We start from the raw sequence: 21,532 nt of genomic DNA on the forward strand, positions 1-21,532 counted from the left end.
TAAAACTTCTTCTAGCTACCAGCAAATCACCAGTTATTAAAGACAAATGTCAGAGTCAGTAAAAGTAAAGTCTCTGGGAATAACCTCTAAACCAAGAAATTCAACGCCATGAGTAACTGGGGCTGGGACCCCTTGACAAACTAGTAACTTTTTAAAAGCATGAGGTCAGAAATAACTGAGCCAGCCATACAGTCACAGCAAGAGGCTCTGTCACATACATAAGGTGCAAATACACACACACATTCATAGACGCAGGTGCACACACAGGCACACATGTACACACGAGGTGCTTACACACAGACACTCATGCAGACACACACACACTCAGAGAAACAAGGTTCACACACGCACACTCATGTACACAAGGTGCACACACACCAATGTACATAAGGTGCACACATGTACACTCAAGTACACAGGTGCACACACTCATGTACACAGGGTGCACACACAAGCACATTTACGCACACAAGGTACATACATGCACACTCGTGTACACAAAGTGCACACACATGCATACACATGTACACAAGGTGCACACACTCATATATACAAGGTGCACATACATGTACACTCTTATACACAAGGAGCATACAATGCACACCCACATACACAAGATGCACACATGCACACTCATGTAAACACAGGCTTAGACGCAGGCACACTCACACACAAAGTGCTTACACACATTCACGCACTCAAGGTGCTTGCACAAATGCACAACTGATGTGTACAAGGTGCATATATACATGCATACTCACATACACTCACATGTACACATTTTATCTACATGCACACACTCTGCATATAGGTGTGTGTGCATACACACGCATATGTGCAGAAATGGCACATGACATCCAGATACTGAGATGCTTCTCCTTTTTCTGCCCACTGTGGGGATGAGACACCAGCTATGCAGAAAATGCCACATTGTTCATGTGTCTAAGCACCTTGTGTGCATGGGAAGGCCATGCTCAGGACTGGAGGGACATTTCTAAAAGCTCAGAGAGTATGAAAAACTACTGTAACCTGAAACATTCCCTCAGATGTGGGAACTACAAAGGGCTCTTACTCCAACAAAATCACGGTGATCACGCTCCTCCCGTTGTTCATCGATTGCTCGAGCGGGCCCAGTAACGTCTCCAACGTGAGACTTGTTGTTACTGTGTTTGGCATATTGAATACGTCACAAGTAGCTTGCCAGGCTCTGCCGTGCGGGCGAGATACTCTCGGTAGCTTGCCAAGCTCTCCAAGAGGGACGGAGGAATCGAACTCGGGTCGGCCATGTTGGCCGCTTATAAGGCAAACGCCCTACCGCTGTGCTATCGCTCCAGCCCCCAACAAAATCACTTAGACTAAAAGTACACAGCATACCTGAGAGCAGAGTGTGTCTGAGGACAAGACAGAACTAAAGAATGGTCTAGAAATAAGCCATATCCGAGAGTGCAGGAGAGCAAGAAGACTGTGATGTCACTAAGGAAATGGGAGCCAGGAGATACCTCAAAGGTGTGAGCACTCACACTGCATGTGGGAGGCTTGGGTCAATTCCCGTCCAGGCAAGATCATCCACTCACACACTCTGGTTAACTAGAGAAATCCATCAGCCAACCAACGACTACAGAACCACACCATCTCCCATGCAACATCAATAAGCAAGGACCAAACACAAATGCGACAGAAAGGGTTGGGAGAAGGCCTGGAGGCTGGCTGCAGGGTAACACTAGTAACTCCATGCCAGACATGACGTCTGCATGTTCCATGTTCTTCATAATAAAATTCTGAATTCATTCTATCTTTACTATTAAAAGAAAACAGAATCAGGCCTGGAGAGCCTGCAGTTTTCCCGTGAATGCATGTGTGAATGGCTGTATGCACACGTGAGTATGTATGTCTCCAACTGTGACTTATGCACATGCACAAGTATGAATGTATGTGAAGTGCATGCATCTGCATGAATGTGCGTACGTCTGCATGCATGTCTGCATGTGTCTCCCGGGGTGGTGGGATGGTGGAGAAAGCAGACCCCAGCTCCCAGGTCCAGAATGTGCCACATGAAGCCAGCTCACAGCCACAGGGGTCTGTCTGCCCAGCTCCCTTTATCTGATACCCAGAGAACCTGCTGGGAACTTTCCACACATCAAACCCAGGAGACTCACCTCCACACAATTCTAAGGATGACAAGTTCACACTCAGTGCCCAGGCCAGTGATTTAAGAACCACTGCTCTAAAACTCCATCTTCCTGAAGCTCCAGTCATGAAGAAATCACTCAGGACCACTGACAGGCTCCCAGCTAGCACTCAGGATGGTGCACTCTGGCTCCACTGGGCATTGAAGGAGACTTCATGCATAGAAAGTGTGGGAGATGGGGCTGGAGCGATAGTACAGTGGGTAGGGCATTTGCCTTGCACATGGCTGACCCAGGTTCAATTCCCAGCATCCCATATAGTTCCCGAGCACTTCCAGAAGTAATTCCTGACTGCATGAGCAACCCCTGTGCATCGTCAGGTGTGACCCAAAAAGAAAAAACAAGTTAGAAAGTGTGAGAGACGCAGACCCAGGGCTCAACCCCGGTAAGCCTGCACTTCCTCCCCACTTAACACGTGCAGGGTGTTTGCAGGCCTCCTCAGCAGAAACCTATGTGCAGCCACGCCCAGCAGGCCCCACTGCTTCCAAAGGGAAGAGAACTTCGCAGGAGAATTTGCAAGCAGAAAAACCAAACCCTGAGTCTGGGTCCCCAGATGCTTACCACAGGCTGAAATCCAACCAATCCACAAACACCTTCTGAAAGAAACTAGAGTCTCAGGGCCAGATTCATGGCCTGAACCTCTATTTCGACCCCTCACTCCCGAAGGCACCCAAGAAGCAGCCTGTCGAGTAATTGGAAACAAAGGGTCATCTCTCACAGAAAGAACACAGAGACGCGGCCAAACGAAATTGTTCTTTCTCATCTGAAACCAAATTCTTAAGAGTTATTTTCTGTAATGAAAAACATGGATTTTTAAGCCCCTCCACTCATTCCCTAGATGAAACATATACGTCCTAAGGGAAAGAACTTAGTAGCCATTTCTCAAGAAGTTTCATTTCTGGGGTTGTGGCTAGACTGTCCCTCTTCTGTGTGTATCACTCATCAAAGACCAATTCAACTATAAAAAGCCCCATGGGAAAGTAACTTGACCCTTACCTTAGCTTCACATTTCTTGTGGCAGGAATACTTGCAGGCTGGAAAAGAGGAGAAAACAAGAGAGAATGTGAAAGTTGGCCTGTCTCCACAACAAGAGTTTCTGCGTCATCAAACTCTCTCAATCCCTGCATAAGTCCGGACTTGGGCAGGGGTCGGGGGTTATTTATTTATAACACAATGCTAAGTTATGACAGACTGTAGCATGGACACGGTGACAGGAATCCAGCTACCCCCATTCCACACCTATCCCACTGATGGGGCAGGGGGTTGTTCCAGAAAGCAGACTCACAAAGATCAATTTCTCCAGGGTACATACAGCCAACTGACTAAACCATAAATGTGATGGTCTTGAACAGCAAAAAGCATCAGCATGTGCCTGAAATTATAGTTTTTCCTGAAAGAAAAGAAGCTAGACAATGTCCCCATGAGAATCAGAATCGATGTCTCTAAATTGTGTGTTGTCCTTCTTCCGTTTCCGGACAATCTGAATGGCTGTCAAGATAAATCTACGTCTAAATTCCTATGGGGGATCTTCCAACTGGGCGCACTGTGTAACTGCAAGAAGCATGTGCAGGTCCCTGCCCTGACAATGCCTACTGAGTGCCAGAACCAATGCGATTTCACAGGACTGTCACACCCGAGGCTGCAGCTGTGCTTCTTCCCACAATGGTGACAGGAGGCAATGCAGGAAGATGTTGGAAAATGAAGCAAAGGCACCAAACCCCCATGGTGGGCTCCCCTGAGTCTTCAACAGGGCATCCGATATGCTTTCCCAAGATGAACCTAGGGGTCAGCTGTGTCATGAGGGGAAAAGCTTGGGCTTGGGGACAAGTGGCATGAAGGCGGCCTGGGTCTGTCCCCAGCTGGGCTTCCCTGGTACACATGCCAAAACGGCTCCCAGTCTCCTGTCTCTCCTGGGGGTTAGTGCAGTGCCAAGAGGACGCCCTTGGATGGACAACCAGCCTGTGGCTCATCTGTGGCTACAGACTGGCAAGTAGCAGGCAGAGTCACTGCAACTCAAAAAGAGAACAGCTAGTACTGCTATCTTTTTCAAGATTTGTTTTCTGAGTTTTCTCTCTATGCCTCTGAGGTTTGTGAGGTTCCTCGCAAAGACAAATATGTACTCTAAAGACAGCCTGTGGGTTGGTGAGCAAGAGGGGCCTGCCTTTGGAATAAAAATAGAAGGCAAAACAAAGGCTTCTTGAGTCAGCGACAAGACAGCAAGACAGCAAGGAGCACTTGCCTGGCAAACAGCCCACCCAGGTTCTATCTCCAGCACCCATATGATCCCTCTAAGCACTATCAGTAGAGCCCCTGGATCACAGAGCCAGGAGTAAGTCCTGTGGACTGCCAGATGTGGCCCAAAAACTGAAAAAGAAAAAAATATAAAGGTTTTGTATGCCAATTTAAGAACACACAGAAAAACAGTCTGGGCCAGAGGCCAGCCAGAAGGACTGCGATAGGAGAGGGCAGGGGAGAAACGCCCTTCGGGTAAAGGAGCATTACACTGAACCCTCTTAATTGGGCAAGCCAGACTGCAAAGTGAAGTACGTCATCATTAATCCTCCTGGCACTTTTGCCCACAGAGCTGCTCAGAGCGGCTCAGTTTGACAACACAGAGTGGCGAGGGCAAGGTGTGGATTTCTGCCCTGATGTCTCGGATCCCCTCTGAGGAGCTAGGGGAAGAGACTGCCACCAGCCAGCACCAACTTGCAGCCACATAAAGCTGCCACTTCACAGACAAGCCTTCAGTTCTGAGACAGAAGTGCCCAGTGTCCCTTAACACCTCAATTCCCAACACAACAACCATGAGAAATAATAGAAGCTATTGTTCTTGTTGAGCCTCTAATTTGAGGAATCATTTATTATACAACACAGATAATTACTATCATAGTCAACTCATCCTAAAAAGTACTCCGGTCCATGAAAGTACTCTGTGAGTAATGCACAGTAGAAGGCCAGCCGTGGTCTGGAACTGACAGACAGTCTGGGTAAGCTGGTTCATTAGACATATTATGATTAACTACGAATTCACATAAGCCACCTGGCCACTGTGGCAAGATCCTGGTCAAATGTGTGTTCTGCATTTGATCCTTGTAAAAACCCCAAGAAGAAGAAACTGTGAAGGTGAGTGGGTCAAGTCATAGTCCCTGTGGCTGGGCTTTCACTGCCTACAACTCAGGCCCTGATTTCACTCTGCTGCATGCTTCTGACACAACATCAACGCTACAGTTGGCAAACAGTGTCCAGACACGGATCCCAATCCTAACACATGCAGCAGGAAGTCTGGACTCTTTGTCATGGACCTGACATCCTTCATGGCCTGGGCCAGCAGCTCCAAATCCCTGAATCTGAACCCACTTCAGTCATGCTCTGTCTGACCCTTGAAAGTTCTACCCACACTTCTGTGTCAGGCTGCCTTTTTCCTTTAAGATTTAAGACAGGAGTCACCTCCTCCACCAGGAAGCTCCCTAGCCTGCTCTTCCACACAGGTCAGTGTAGTCAAACACATTCTGGAAACAGCCTGACTACTCATCTCAAAGTAATATGTGTGTTCACTCTCTTAAATAAGCCAGGCTCATCGACAGATGGTATCCCAGCTACTATAACATGACACTAACAGAAAAGAAAACAGCTAAAGACCAAAGCACCCACATGCAGACACCTGCTGGAGGATCCAAGTTTTCATGGTCCCCACTCTCAGCCGCTACTGCGCCCATAAAGGGCTCCAGATCTTCTGCCTCAGAGGAGCCATCTGACGGTTCCCTCCCGGGTCACTGTGCACTGACACTTCCCTTCAGAGCGTGGGTCCAGTGAGATAGATACAGAGGACCTTCCGTATCTCATCACCACTCTGGGTGGTGAAGCTGCCAAGAAAAAGGGAGGCCACAGAAGGTTCCAGAACTTGCCCAACACAACACAGCTCCAAATTACAAGGTCCCAAAAGGACAAATCTGCATGCTGATTTAACCATCAGCCTCTCTAACCCACTGCTCTTCTTGGAAGCCAAAACACTGACTTTGCATTCTTCCAGCTTCATTGGGATATAACTGACAAATCTGTATGATTTAAAACATACAATGCAATGATTTGACTGTGTGACTACAAGCAAATAAATTAAGATATTCAGCATCTAAGATCTGCTTCCTAAAACTACCATATTAATGACAGTTCCAGTTCTGTCCATTCTACCTTCAGGGCATATGCATCATATAAACTATGTATCTCTGACCAATCAATCTGCCCATTTACCCCATTTACCCATCAATTCTCCTTTGCAACCACTCTTGTGCTGTGTTCATCAATAATTTTCTATCTTTTTTTCATTTGTAGGGTGGTGGTGGTACGCAGGGCGCAGCCAGGGCTGCCTGGGGGTCACTCTTGGCTCTGGACTCAGGGAATCACGTGGTACCAGAGACCCAATCAAAAGCCTCCTGCATGCAAAGCACACACTTACCCTATTGAGTGATGCCTCAGTCTGTTTCCCTTTGTGCACGTGGGCATATGAGTGTGTGTGTGTGTGTGTGTGTGTGTGTGTGTGTGTGTGTGTGTGTTGGGGGGAGGTGGGATCCTGGAATGGAACCCAGGGCCTTATGCATACAAGGCAAATGCTCCACCATTGGCCCACCTGCCATTGCTCCCCTATTTTTTAATTTTTTCAAGAGTGGGGAAAAGGGAAAATAATGAGGATTCCTTCACGCTGATTCTTTCCTTGTTATCTGCTGTCACTGTCACTGTCACTGTCCTCCTGTTGTTCATCGATTTGCTCGAGCGGGCCCAGTAATGTCTCCATTGTGAGACTTGTTGTTACTGTGTTTGGCATATCAAATACATCATGGGTAGCTTGCCAGGCTTTGCCATGCAGGCAAGATACTCTTGATAACTTGCTGGGCTCTCCGAGAGGAATGGAAGAATCGAACCCGGGTAGGTTCTGTCGACCGCGTGCAAGGCAGTTATCACTTCAGCTCCTTGTTATCTGCATTATGTTAAATTTTAAAAAGCTTAAATTTCAAATAGTACATATTTTCACTCCAAAATTTATATTTAGTTTTTCTGTAAAAATGTATTTGTTACAGTCATATGTTTACAGTAGTGTTCATGTTAATGGATTTGATATAGTACTAAAGACACGTCACCAATGTCCTTTTGTTACTTCTAGTCTAGTTTTTCATTTCCTTCTGTATTTAGTTCACCTAAAATAAATCTTATTTTTCTGGGACTGGAGAGATGGTACAGCAGGTAATGTACTTGTCTTACACGTAGATGACTCAGTTCAATTTACACCACCACAAATGGTCCCCTGAGCCCACAGGAGTGATTCCTGAACATAGCCAGGAGTAAGCCCTGAGTACTGATGGGTGTGGCCACAGTAAATAAGATTTTATTTTCTGTTAAAAAGTTTAGGACTCTTCAGTTACCTCTTTTATTTGGGCTATGTTTTAATAGCTTTTCATTTTCAAGGATAAGGTTCATTTCACTCAGATTTTTAAATTTATAGAAGTTTCTTATGACCTTCTTCAGGAGAGAGGTTAATAGTGAGATCTTCCATTTCAATTCTGTAGACTGATAACTTGTCTCATATCTTTTAATCCTTTTTTTATTCTTGTTAAGAGCTTCAGCAACCATGCTGGTATTTCAAACAATGGTTTGAGTTCGTTAACTTTCTCTATAGCTTTTTTTTTCGATTTTGATTTCTATTAAGTTTCTAATTTCATTTTTCTGACGTATATTATGCTCTTTGTTTTCTAGATATTTTTACTATTTTTAACGAAACAATCATGATTTACAACAATTCACAGCCATGTTCTAGATTTACAAAGATAATGCACCACACCCATCACTAGTTAATATCCCTTTTCGTGCCTGTCCCTGCCTTTGTCACTTCTGGTCCAGAGACAGTTTCAGAGTCTGATCTCACTGGTCACTGCAACTCTCTCACTTCTTCTACATACTCCATATAGAAGTGACATCATCTGTTATTCCTTGCTCTCCTGCTAACTCCATTCACTGAGCATGACACCCTCTACTTTAATCAAGTTGCGGCAAAATGAATGGTCTCATTTTTTCTTAAAGTTGAATAGTGTTCCAATGTGTAAATATATGCAATGTCTTTATCCACTTATCTGTCATAGGGCATCTGAGTTGTTTGCAGACCTTGGCTGTTATAGATAGAGCTTCAATGAACTAGGTATGCTGTGTCTTCACAGATTAATGCTTTTGTGTACTTGGGATAAATGCCAATAAGCGTATCATATGAAAGTTCTACTTTAAAATTCTCACCACATGTTCCTTTTTCACCACATTCCTACCAGCACTTGTTCTTAATTAGCATTTTTGAAATAGGGCATTCTCCCCATGTGCAATAGTGCCCTATTGCCTAGATTTGCACTGCCATGATAATCAAGGACAATGAACATGTTTACGTTTGTACTCATTTTTGAGGGAATGTCTATTCATCTCCCCTTCCCATTTTGTTGCTGCTGAGGTTCTGTGCTTTACATAGCTTGGATTGTTTTATAAATGTTATTTTTATAAAGTTGTTCACAATAATTCATAACATTCAATATTCTAATACCATCCCACCACCATTACACCTCCCCACCACCATTATTTCCAATTTCCACAACCACCACCCAAGCCGGCCCTCAATAGCAGAGCCCTAAATAATTTATTTTCTTGTTATGAAATATTTGCTAAAAATCATAAAAGAAAAAGTTTCCTTAAAAGAAAGTGTGTGAAGCAATGGAGTACTATGTAGCTCTTAGAAAAGATGAAGTCATGAAATTTACATACAAGTGGTACAACATGGAAAGTATCATGCTAAGCGAAATGAGTCAGAAAGAGAGGGATAGACATAGAAAGATTGCATTCATCTGGGGGATATAAAGCAACAAAATATGAGATTAATACCCAAAAATAGCTGAGATCAGCACCAGGAGGATTACTCCATAGCTTAGTGGCCAGTCGGGCATTCTAGAGGAAAGGGCAGCTCAGACAGAGAAGGGAACACCAAATAAAGGGTGTTTGGAGGACCCTCCCAGGAGGGGAGATGCATGTCGAAAATGGACTATGGACTGAACATGTTTGCCACTCAATGCCTCTTTTGCAGACCACAACACCCAAAAGGAGAGAGAGAACACAGGGGATTGCCCTGCCACAGAGGCAGGGGGGGATGGGGGGATGGGGGTGGGGGGGACATTATCCATGGTGGTAGAAAATGGGCACTGGTGGAGGGATGGGTATCTGATCACTGTATAATCAAACCCAAGCACAAAAAATTGTAAATCTACAACTGTACCTCATGGTGTTTCACTAATAAAAAAAAATAAAATAAAATAAAAAAAAAAAAAAGAAAGTGTGTGAAGACTGGTATATCTTACCCTGGATCCATTAAGCCCTTTGCATAAGAGATTACTAACACGTTACAGGTTAAGCCTTGTGTGCTAATATATAGTTGTTTTGTTTTGTTTTGTTTTATTTTGTTTTGTTTTGTTTTAATTGAGATTGGCTGCCTTCTACGTTACATCTCATCCAATGTGATGTGCTACTCCTGGTACATCAGCAGAGTATGAAATGTCAAGCAGCTGCATTTGCAGCCTTGCACTAAAGTATTTCTAAAATTTTAAATAGGGTGATACAGTCGTAATTACATCTTTAACTGGATGGAAACTTTGAAGTCCAGAGGGATCTCCGCAGCTTGTTAATCTCTTTCGAGATTTACTTGTGCATCTCTGGATCATGGCCGTTAATGAGTTATATGGCACCAGAGGCGTTCATGGGTGTGATAGCCAAGCTCCCAGAAGAACAGGGAGATGGGGGAAGGCCACCCATCCACAACTCTGTGAGAGCCTGGAGACTGCAGTCACAAAACCTGCTCATGGATGAGGCTTACCCTGAGCCTGTGGAGATAGGCCACGAGCATGGTGGTGATTGGGTTCTGGATGTTTTCAGCTGCTGGAGCTCTGTTTGGGCGGGTGGTGGGCTCACCCACCTCCCTCTGGGATGCCCTGGATGAGACTCGGCCTAACATGATTGGAGGCATCTTTGCAGCTTGTTGATCTCTTCTGAGATTTATCTGTGAGTTTCTCTATATATTGATTTAAGCTCTCTTAAATCGGGATGGGCAAATTTTTTTTCCCATTCACAACTGGGAGCCTTTTTTTTTTTAGCTGGTTTTTTGTTGTTTCTGTTATTTTGGGGATTTTTTGTTTGTTTGTTGGTTTGGGTGGTTTTTTTTTAGTCCAAAACTTTTTGTGTTTTTACAGTCCTTTTTTCATTCATTCAGTTATAATGAATATCTTTACTTTTTAATGGTGATAGTTTAGGGAACATAGTTGTAATATCATTAGCATTTACAAATTTAAACAGCAAAGAGATGAAGACCCTCCACCACTGTCCTTATGGTGCACTTGTCTTGCTTTTCTTTGTCAGTGGAGCTGAATCATTAAAAACAACTCCAAAGTCAGATCATGGAGTGTTCTGACCCAACTCTCTTCAGTGCCTTCTCTGGACTGGGATCTAATGAGGTTTTTAATCCATTTTGAATCAATCTTTGTGTATGGTGTGAACTAGAGATCTTTTCTGAGTTTTTCATCAGCTGACTGTGCAAAAAAATTCATCACCAAGATTAGTGCCATGGATCTTTCCCTTATTTATACATTCACTCTCCTCCTATTCCTTTCCTTTCTTCCTGTGCCATCTTGTGCATCATGTTTTATAAAACCCCTGTCTCTCCTTACTTTTTCACATAAGAGTCTCAGAGTTTCAGGTCTTTACTCAAGTTCCAGTTATTTTTAGTGTAATATAATATCTGAGTCCAGCTTCATCCTCTGTATGAATATCTAGTTTCCTCTACATGTGACCATCCAGTTTGTCCAACATGATTTTTGAAGCATGGGTTTTTCCACATCAGTGTCTCTAGATCTTTAGCATTAGTTATGATTTTATAATAATGATAATAATTTCATAATAGAAAAGATGTAATTTTAAATTTTCATATAATAATCTAACTTATATTAATATAACATAATATATAACATGACATACTATATTATATTAATATAACATATAATGATCATAACATAGATCATTATAATTATGAAATTGTTCTATACTTTAACATATGGTATACAACATATAATCATGACACAAATATATGCCATGATATAATTATATTTATTATAATGCAATGCTGCTACATTATAGCTTTATGTAATTTTATGTATGTTTTTTATCTATCATAATAATTTTCCAATAAAATGTAAATTTCTGTGGACAGAGCAATAATAGTACAGAGGGTAGTGAACTTTCCTTGTACCCAGGGTTCGATTCCCAGCATCCTATATGAACCGCTGAGCACACTGCCAGGAGTGATTCTTGAGTAAGGAGTAACCCCTGATATTGCCAGGTGTGGTCCAAAAACAAAAAAACATAAAATAAAATAAAATTCTGTCATGCAATAAACCGAATCAGAAATAAAAAGGGGGACATCCAACAGAAACCAAACAAAATTCAAAAGATTATCAGAGACTTTGAAAGTCTGTATGCCATGAAATAAGAGAACCTAGAAGAAATGGATAAATTCCTGAATTCCTATAATCTCCAAGAGTGAACCAGGAAGACATGTAATACCTGAATAAACCCACGAGTATCAAGGTAATTGAAACTGTAATCAAAAGTCTCCCCAAATACAAAAGTCCAGGTCCAGATGGATTCACTAGCAAATTCATCCAAACACTTAACAAGGACCTGTTGCCATTTCTTCTCAAGCTTTTCCAGGAAACTGAAGAAACAGGAACTCTCTCAAACAGTTTCTATGAGGCACATATCTCCCTAATGCCAAAAGCAAACAAAGACACCACTGACAAAGAAAACTACAGGCCAATATCCCTGATGAACATGGATGAGAAGATCCTCAACAAAATATTAGCAAATAGAATCCAGTAACTCATCAAAAAGATATACACCACAACCAAGTGGGATTCATCCTGGGGATGCAAGGATGGTTCAACATTCAGAAATCAATCAACATAATCTATCATATCAACAAAAGAACAGATAAAAACCATATGATCATATCAATAGATGCCGAGAAAGCAGATGACAAGATCCAGCACCTGTTTATGATAAAAACTCTCACCAAAATGAGTATAGAAGGAACTTTCCTCAACATAGTCAAAGCCATCTACCACAAAACTATGGCAAGCATTATCCTCAATGGGGAAAAACTAAGGGCCTTTCCTCTAAGATCAGAGACAAGACAAGGATGACCACCCTCACAACTTCTGTTCAATATAGTACTGGAAGTACTTGCAATAGTGGTTAGGCAAGAAAAAGATATTAAGGACATCCAGATAGGAAAGGAAGAACTCAAGCTCTCTCTATTCGCAGATGATATGATACTTTATTTAGAGAACCCTAAAGCTTCTACCAAGAAACTTCTAAAAACAATAGACTTGTACAGTAAAGTCACAGGCTATAAAATCAATACCCAAAAGTCCTTGACCTTTCTATACACAAATAACGAGACAGAGGAATATGAAATGAAAAAAGCAATCCTGTTTACAATGGTGCCCCAGAAAATCAAGTACCTCAGAATCAGCTTAACTAAGGAGGTAAAGGACTTCTACAAAGAAAACTACAAAATGCTACTTCATGAAATAAAAGAGGACAAGAGGAAATGGAAACATATCCCCTGCTCATGGATTGGGAGAACTAACATTGTCAAAATGGCAATACTCCCCCAAGCACTATACATATTCAATGTGATTCCTATAAGGATACCCATAAAGTTCTTCAAAGAAATGATCAAACACTCCTGAAGTTCATATGGAACAACAAGCCCCCAAGAATAGCTAAAGCAATTCTTGGAAAAAAGAAGAAGGGAGGCATCACCCTCCCCAACCTCAAACTCTACTACAAAGCAGTAATAATTAAAACATCATGGTACTGAAACAAAGGAAGAGCTGCAGACCAACGGAACAGGGTGGAATATCCTTACACACAACTCCAAATACATGAACATCTAATCTTTGATAGGGGAGCAAGAAATATGGAGTGGAGCAAAGAAAGCTTCTTTAACAAATGGTGCTGGCATAATTGGACAACCACATGCAAAAGAATCGACTGAGACCTCGACTTAACACCATGCACAAAAGTCAGATCAAATGGATTAAAGACCTCAACACCAGACCAGAATCCATAAGGTACACTGAAGACAAGGATGACAAAACCCTCCATGAAATTGAAGCTAAAGGTATCTTCAAAGATGACACTCCACTGACCAACCAAGTGGAAACAGATTAACAAGTGGGACTATATTAAACTAAGAAGCTTCTGCACCTCAAAAGATACAGTGACAAGAATACAAAGACAATCTACAGAATGAGAAAGGATATTCACCCAATAGCCATCTGATAAGGGATTGATATTAAGGATATATAATGCACTGGTTGAACTACACAAGAAGAAAACATCCAACCCCATCAGAAAATAGGGCGATGAAATGAACAGAAACTTTCTCAAAGACAAAATGAAAATGCCCAAAAGGCACATGAAAAAATGCTGTTCATCACTAATCATCAGGGAGATGCAGATCAAAACAACTATGAAATATCACCTCACACCAGAGACTGGCACACATCCAAAAGAACAAAAGCAGCCGGTGTTGGCGTGGATATGGGGAGACAGGGACCCTCTTTCACTGCTGGTGGGAAAGCTAACTGGTTCAGCCCTTTTGGAAAACAGTATGGACAATTCTCAAAAAATTAGAAATTGACACGACATTACCATTTGACACGACAATACCATTCTGGGAATATATCCTGGAGATGCCAAAGTATAGTCAAAATGACATCTGCACGTGCATACTTATTGCAGCACTGTTTACAATATCCAGAATCTGGAAAAAACCCGAGTACCTGAGAACAGAAAACTGGTTAAAGAAACTGGTACATCTACACAATGGAATACTACGCAGCTGTTAGAAAAGATGAAGTCATGAAATTTGCATATAAATGGATCAACATGGAAAGTATCATGCTATGTGAAATGAGTCAGAAAGAGAGGAACAAAGGAATAGAAAGACTGCACTCATCTGTGGTATATAAAGTAACAGAATAAGAGACTAACACCCAAGAATAGTAGAGATAATTACCAGGAGGTTTGCACCACAGCTTGGAAGCCGTTCTCAGATGCTGGGGGGAAAGGCAGCTCAGACAGAGAAGGGAACACCAAGTAAAGGGTGTTTAGAGAACCCGCTTGGGATGGGAGATATGTGCCGAAAGTAGACTATAGACCGAACACAATTGCGCCACTCAATACCTCTATCACAAACCACAACACCCAAAAGGAGAAAGAGAACAAAAGGGAATGCCCTGCCACAGAGACAGGGGGGAGTGGGGGAAGTGGGGTGGGGATGGTGGGAGAGATACTGGGATCATTGGTGATGGAGAATGGGAACTGGTGGAGGGATGGGTACTCAATCATTGTATGACTGAAACGTAAGCATGAAAGTTTGTAAATCTGTAACTGTATCTCATAGTGACTAATAAAACATTTTTTTAAATTCAGTCATGAATTATTATATTATCCATGGCTTTGTTTTAAGGATTCATTATTTGTTTCACTGACTTGTGTCTACTTATATACAATAGCTTAGAAAATTGGGAGTTGTAATGCCTCATTTTATTATCTTTCAAGATTTAAAGATATTGAAATCTTTGATTATTATGTCTTTTGTGGGTCCACACAAATTTTAAGGCTCTTTTTCTAAAAGGAGAAACACTGTTAAAATTCTGATAGATTGCATTGAACTTATAAGTAACTTTGGTAGGATAATCATTTTCATAATATTAAATATTTTAATCCAGGAATAAAAGTTAGCCTTCAATTAATTGCATCTTCAGTTTCTTTTATCAATGTCATATAGTTTGTGGCGAACAGATCTTTCATCTTGGTATTTATTCCTAAATACTTTACTTTTTTTATGCTATTGGAAATTAGGCTGGAGCGATAGCACAGCAGTAGGGCATTTGCCTTGCTTGCAGCCAGCCCAGCCGATCTAGGTTCGATTCCTCCGCCCCTCTCGGAGAGCCTGGCAAGCTACCGAGAGTATTCAATATGCCAAACACAGTAACAAGAAGTCTCACAATGGAGACATTACTTGGGCCCACTCGAGCAAATCAATGAACAATGGGAGGACAGTATTTAATTGGAAATTAGACTGCTTGTTTCCTCTTTAAAATAGTTCATTATTAAGTGTACAGAAAAACAACTGACTTTTGCTATTATTGATCTTATTTAATTTGGGTTGTCCATACCAGGTGGTTCTCAGGACTTACTCCTGGTGGGGCTCAGAACATCCTCGGTGGTGCGGAGGATCAGACCCAGGTTAGCCGCATGCAAGGCAAGAGCCATACCAGCTCTACTATCTCTCCAGCTTCTGTTACTGAGTTTTTAATCCTGTAACTTTACTGCATTCATGCGTTACTCCCAAAAGGGTTTTTTTTTGCATAGTCTTTAGGGTTTTCTATTATCTTTTGATTTAAATGCAAAACTTTCATTCTCTGAATTACTCAGAGTTAACAAAAAGTCATTTAAAAAAATACCTCTGATGCTGGAGCAGGACCTAAAATATGAGACTACAAACAGGTGAAATCAAAAATGCTCAGCGCACTCTTTCTGGGCCCATCATGACAGCCCTTTAAAAAGGAGGGTCTGGGGCTGGAGCAATAGCACAGTGGGTACGGCGTTTGCCTTGCACTCAGCTGACCCGAGTTCGATTCCCAGCATCCCATATGGTCCCCCAAGCACTGCCAGGAGTGGTTCCTGAGTGCAGAGCCAGGAGGAACCCCTGAGCATTGGCGGGTGTGACCCAAAAAGCCAAAAAAAATTAAAAAATAATAAGGAGGCTCTGGGACTGGAGTGATAGTACAGTGGGTAGGGTGTTTGCCTTGCACGCGGCCAACCCAGGTTCAATCCCCAGCATCCCATAAGGTCCCCCAAGCACTGCCAAGAGTGATTCCTGAGTGCATAGGCAGGAGTGACCCCTGTGCACTGCTGGGTGTGATCCAAAAAAGCCCCCCTCCCAAAAAATACTTATGAATAATCACTATCACTATCATCCAGTTGTTCATCCATTTGCTCGAGTGGGCACCAGTAACGTCTCCATTTGTCCCTGTCACGTGCTAGTGTAGCCTGATGGCATATTGGAGGATCTTTCGGGGCCAGGGGAATGAGGACCATCATTATTACTGTTTTTGGCATATCAAGTACACCACGGGTAGCTTGCCAGGCTCTGCCATGCGGGCAGGATACACTCGGTAGCTTGCCGGGCTCTCCGAGAGGGATGGAGGCTTTTGGGACAGCCTCTAATCACCTTTACAGGTGTTCCCAGTCAGGCATATATGCGGACAGGATACTCTACATAGCCTGCCGGGTTCTCTGAGAGCGAGAACTAGACAGTAAGAGGTCTTCTGGGAGCTTGGTTTTATTATATTATTTATTTGATGATGATGATGATGATGATGATGATAATAATAAAGGAGGTTCTGCTTCCTAATAATAATAATAATAATAAAGGAGGTTCTGCTTCCTAAAATCACTGTTGGTGGTTTTAAATTTAAATGGTATAAAATTGTGTGCCACATAGTTACATTCATAGTAATGTCCCTAACGTCTGGTCATTTTCACTTTTTTATGTGAAAAGAATCTCATGACTCATAAAGGCAAATATGTACCTTTTCTTAAAAGCAAAAAAAAAACTTGCCTCATGACCTATTCCCCTTTGCCCTTCAGAGCCAGAGTTCCATTTGCTCTCGCTGAAATCATCAACAGAGCCGCTGAGCTTAGGACAGCAGCCCTACAGACATCTCAGAGTCACTTTCCTTACGCAGGTAATGAGGAGTAAAATACAGTGACATCAAAGATTCCCTTTTGCCATGAGGAAGTTACTGAAGCATTAAAAAAGAAAGTATATATTCACAAATAAAATATCGGATAGCTACTGAAAGAAATCAGTATTTCTAATATTCTTATACCTAACTGCTAGCATGTAATGACAAGGTACAGAGAAAAGATATAAAACCATGTATTAGGGTAACGGTGACAGGGCACTGGCCTGGCATGCAGCAGACCTGGATTCGATCCCAGGCATCCAATTCCAGTCCACCAGGAGTGATCCCTGAGCACTACCAGATGTTAGGAAGTGCATCAAAAAATAAATAAATAAATAAATAAATAAAAGATAAAAAGAAGAACTATACTGCACAAAATCTAAGACGGATATATAATAGCTCACCCACTACTGTATACTTGGCATAGGAAACAGACTTTGTCAGTACTCAGTCAATAGAGGAAAGGCTAGGGGATAAGAGAAATCTCCAAGAGCTGGAGAACTTCGCATGTGGAAGGTCCAGATTCAATTGCCAGTACCACATGGTGCCCTGAGCACTGCAGAAATAACCCCTGCATACCAAAGGGAAGAGAGGGAAGGAGGGAGGAAAGGAGAGAAAACTAGCTCATTTATAAAACAACATGAATTCCATATGAATTAGCTACAAATGAGATCTGAATAAAAAAGCAGAAACTAATAATTGAATGAAATATCACCAATTTTTTATGAGCATGGAGAAAAAAATTACATATTCCGTGGTTATATTATTTATTTAAGTAAATTTGATTTACAGGAGTGTAAATTTTTATATGTTATGGGGGTAAAATGTTATTACATCATAACACCACCAAAGTGCCAAGATGATCCCTCCATCACTGTCTACGTAACACTACCTTCTACTTCCTCTCCTCTTTGATAACCTCATTTTGGGGGAAGGTTGGCTTTGGGGAACTTGTTTTCAATTCGAGGGTCAAATCCAGGACTTCACACATACAAGGCAAGCACTCCTCTGATGAACTGCATGCCCAGCCCAAGGTAACCTCAGCTCTGTGGTGGGGGTGTCAGAATTTGCTTCACTGGCCACTGTCCCGTTACGTTTTTCTTTATATACTACATAGAAGTGAGACTATCCAGTGTTTGTCTTTGCCTTTCTGATTTATTCCTCTAAGCATGATTAAGAACCAACCAGATTGTATAAGTAGAGTATAAAAAAAATATTGGTAGAGGGGCTGGAGAGATAGTACTGTAGTTAAGGTAACTGCCTTGCACGTACCTAATCCAGGCTAACCCTGGCATTCCATTTGGTCCCCAGAGCACCAGCAGGAGTAAGCCCTAAATGCTGCTGAATACGACCATAAAAAAAAAAAAAAAAGCACTGTAGCACTGTCCTCCCATTGTTCATTGATTTGCTCGAGCGGACCCAGTAACATCTCCATTGTGAGGCTTGTTGTTACTGTATTTAGCATATCGAATACATCACGGGGAGCTTGCCAGGCTTTGCCTTGAGGGGGAGAGACTCTCGGCAGCTTGCTGGGCTCTCCAGGCGGCATATATTTATATATTTCTCTCTATGATTTATTGCCTACTGTCTGAACCCCATCAAATATGGTGTGGTAATTATGAAAAATGGGTAGGAAGTATCTTATGAGATGCAGTCCGAAAAGGAGCGTGGCGGTGGTTGGGTAGTGGAGGTCAGCTGCTGGAGCTGGGTCCCTTGGGACGGGGAGGGCTCTCACCCACCCCACTCTTGGGCGCCCCGAGTGAAAACAGACAGATACTATCTGTTATTAAGTCGTGCAACATAACTTGCATTTAGCTCTTTGCATCAGTGATTCTGTGTTCTTGAGACAGATGCTGGATCATACAGGAGTTTTATTCTTTATTTTTTGAGAAGTCTCCACACTGTTTTACATAGAGGCTGAACCGGCTTTACATTTCCAGCAAAAGCAGGCACTGTTCTTTTTCCCCACATCCCCATGAACACTTGTTTTCTGGCATTTTTCAATAGATGTCATTCTCTCTGGTGTGAAGTGACCTGATTATCGTTTGCATCTGCATGTCTCCAGTAGCAGTGATAGAGAGTGTTTTCACATGTGCCTATGGCCCTCTGGGGATCTTTCCTTCCGAGAGGCAGCTCCTCCGTATTTCCCTTCTATTTGATAAAGCTATTTACTGTAGCTGAGTTCTGTACATTCTTTCTATAGCTTGAATATTAGTGCTTTATCAGATGTATGACATGCAAATATTTTCTCCCATTCAATACAGTATCATTTTATTTTAGTAATAATTTCTCCCATCGTGCAGAATTTTTCAGTTTGATCCTACTCTGAGTTAATTTTGTGCATGGTGTGAGTTACAGGTCCACTTTACTGGTACTTAGCCAGTTTTAGAATGGCAATCCCACTTTTTTGGGGGGTGGCTCTTATTTTTGGGTCACACCTGGCAGTGCTCTGGGCTTACTACTGACTCTGTACTTGAGGATTGCTCCTGGAGGTGTTCAGGGAATCATAGGAGGTGTCAGGGATAGAACCTGAGTTGGGCACCTGCAAGACGAGCACACCTATAGTATGGCACCCACCATAGTATGGGATAGTATGGCACCCATCATAGTATCTTTTCAGCCCCCTGGAAAGACAATCTTAAATAAGGAGCAAAATCAAAAGCTAAATGGAACGCTGGGTAGATTGAACAAGCCTAACCTTTAAAACTTCTGTATGAAAACATGACACAAAAAAATTAGATAAGCAATGGTCGAGAGCATAACATCTGGTAGGAAAGACTGACATTTTCTGTATGCCAAAACTCATCAAAATTGATGAAAATTATGGAGTCCATGCCCAATTTAATCAGCTAATCAGTGGCTGAATAAATAGCAGTACTCCTACATTAAAAAAAATTGATGAAACTTAATCCTAACAAATTAATGACATATTTACAGGGCCCGACAGATAGTACAGCAGGTAAAGCACTTGCTTTGTATGTGGCAAACTCAGTTCCAATCCTCAGTATCACATAGGGTCCTGAGTCTCCAGAGTTCAGAGCCAGGAGTAAGTCCCAGTGTGACAGGCAAAGCTCAAACCTCACCCATCCCTACAAAAAAAAGGTATATATTTAGAGGAGTGGGGCCATAATATAATGGGTAGTGCACATGTCTTGAACACAGCCAACCCAAGTTTGATTCCCAGCACTCCATATGGTCCCCCACACCTGCCAGGAGTGATCCGTGAGCACTGAGCCAGGAGTAAGAAAACCATATATATATGTTATATATATATATATATATAAATATATGGGCTGGAGCGATAGCACAGCGGTAGGGCGTTTGCCTTGCACGCAGCCAACATGGCCGACCCGAGTTCGATTCCTCCGCCCCTCTCGGAGAGCCCGGCAAGCTACCGAGAGTATCTCGCCTGCACGGCAGAGCCTGGCAAGCTCCCCGTGACGTATTCAATATGCCAAACACAGTAACAACAAGTCTCAAGATGGAGACGTTACTGGGCCCGCTCGAGAAAATCGATGAACAATGGGAGGACAGTGATATATATGTGTGTGTGTGTGTATATATGTATATATGTGTATATATACATATATGTGCGTATGTATTATACACATATGTGTGCATATGTATGTGTGTGCATATGTATGTGTATATATGTGTGTGTGTATATATCCGTATATGTGTATATATACATACATGTATATATAGATAGCACTGTAGCGCTGTCCTCCCATGTTCATCAATTTGCTCGAGTGGGCTCAGTAACGTCTCCATTGTGTTTGGCATATTGAATACATCACAGGTAGCTTGCCAGGCTCTTCCGTACGGGCGAGATACTCTTGGTAGCTTGCCAGGCTCTCCGAGATATATATATATATATATATGTATGTATATATACATATATATATAAAATTTCTAGAAATCAAGAATTCTGTAATTTTCAGATTACAGAAATAAATGCCAAAGATATCACTTTTGGGATTTCTTAGATGCACCACGTCCATGCTAACCAATGAATGAAAACGGTAATAAAGGCATAGATGCCACTTTGATCCACCAACTTACAAAAATGAACACTGGCAAAGTGTCAAATAGAAAAGTCAACAGTGCATTGCTCTGAGCTGACTCCGCTGGAGACTCCTGCCAGGAGCCTGTCTGTCCCCGGCCCAGACCTGACCCAGCACCCAGTTACTGCGCTTCTGCATTTCTCCAGATTCAGCACCACAGACCCTCCTGCCTGTGCAGTGTCTCCACGTGAGCATCTGCATTCCTTACATCAGCTCTTCTTGTCACTAGGGGATTTCCAAAATCAATGCTAAGAACTTTCCTGCCACAGAAGAAATTACCTAGTGTCTGGCTCTGAAACCCTGACATTATTAGAGTAGTCAGAGAACTGCTATTCTTCCAAAAGTCTCCGGGAGTCTCAGAATTCAGGTCACCATTTTCTTGCTTGTCAGA

General features: G+C 42.3%; 1 protein-coding gene across 1 annotated transcript in view; it reads right to left on the reverse strand.

The window, feature by feature from the left end:
* The window catches only part of LOC130036800 (pre-mRNA 3'-end-processing factor FIP1-like), a 144,551-nt gene that overhangs the window by 71,793 nt on the left and 51,226 nt on the right, over window positions 1-21,532 (reverse strand). The window contains exon 3 of the mRNA XM_056128693.1: window positions 3,183-3,220. The gene's annotated coding sequence lies outside the window, so the exon portion shown is untranslated. The remainder of the gene's footprint in view (window positions 1-3,182; window positions 3,221-21,532) is intronic.

This window comes from Sorex fumeus, unplaced genomic scaffold (assembly GCF_029834395.1).
Source record: "Sorex fumeus unplaced genomic scaffold, SorFum_2.1 ptg000066l, whole genome shotgun sequence".
NCBI classification, from domain to species: domain Eukaryota; kingdom Metazoa; phylum Chordata; class Mammalia; order Eulipotyphla; family Soricidae; genus Sorex; species Sorex fumeus.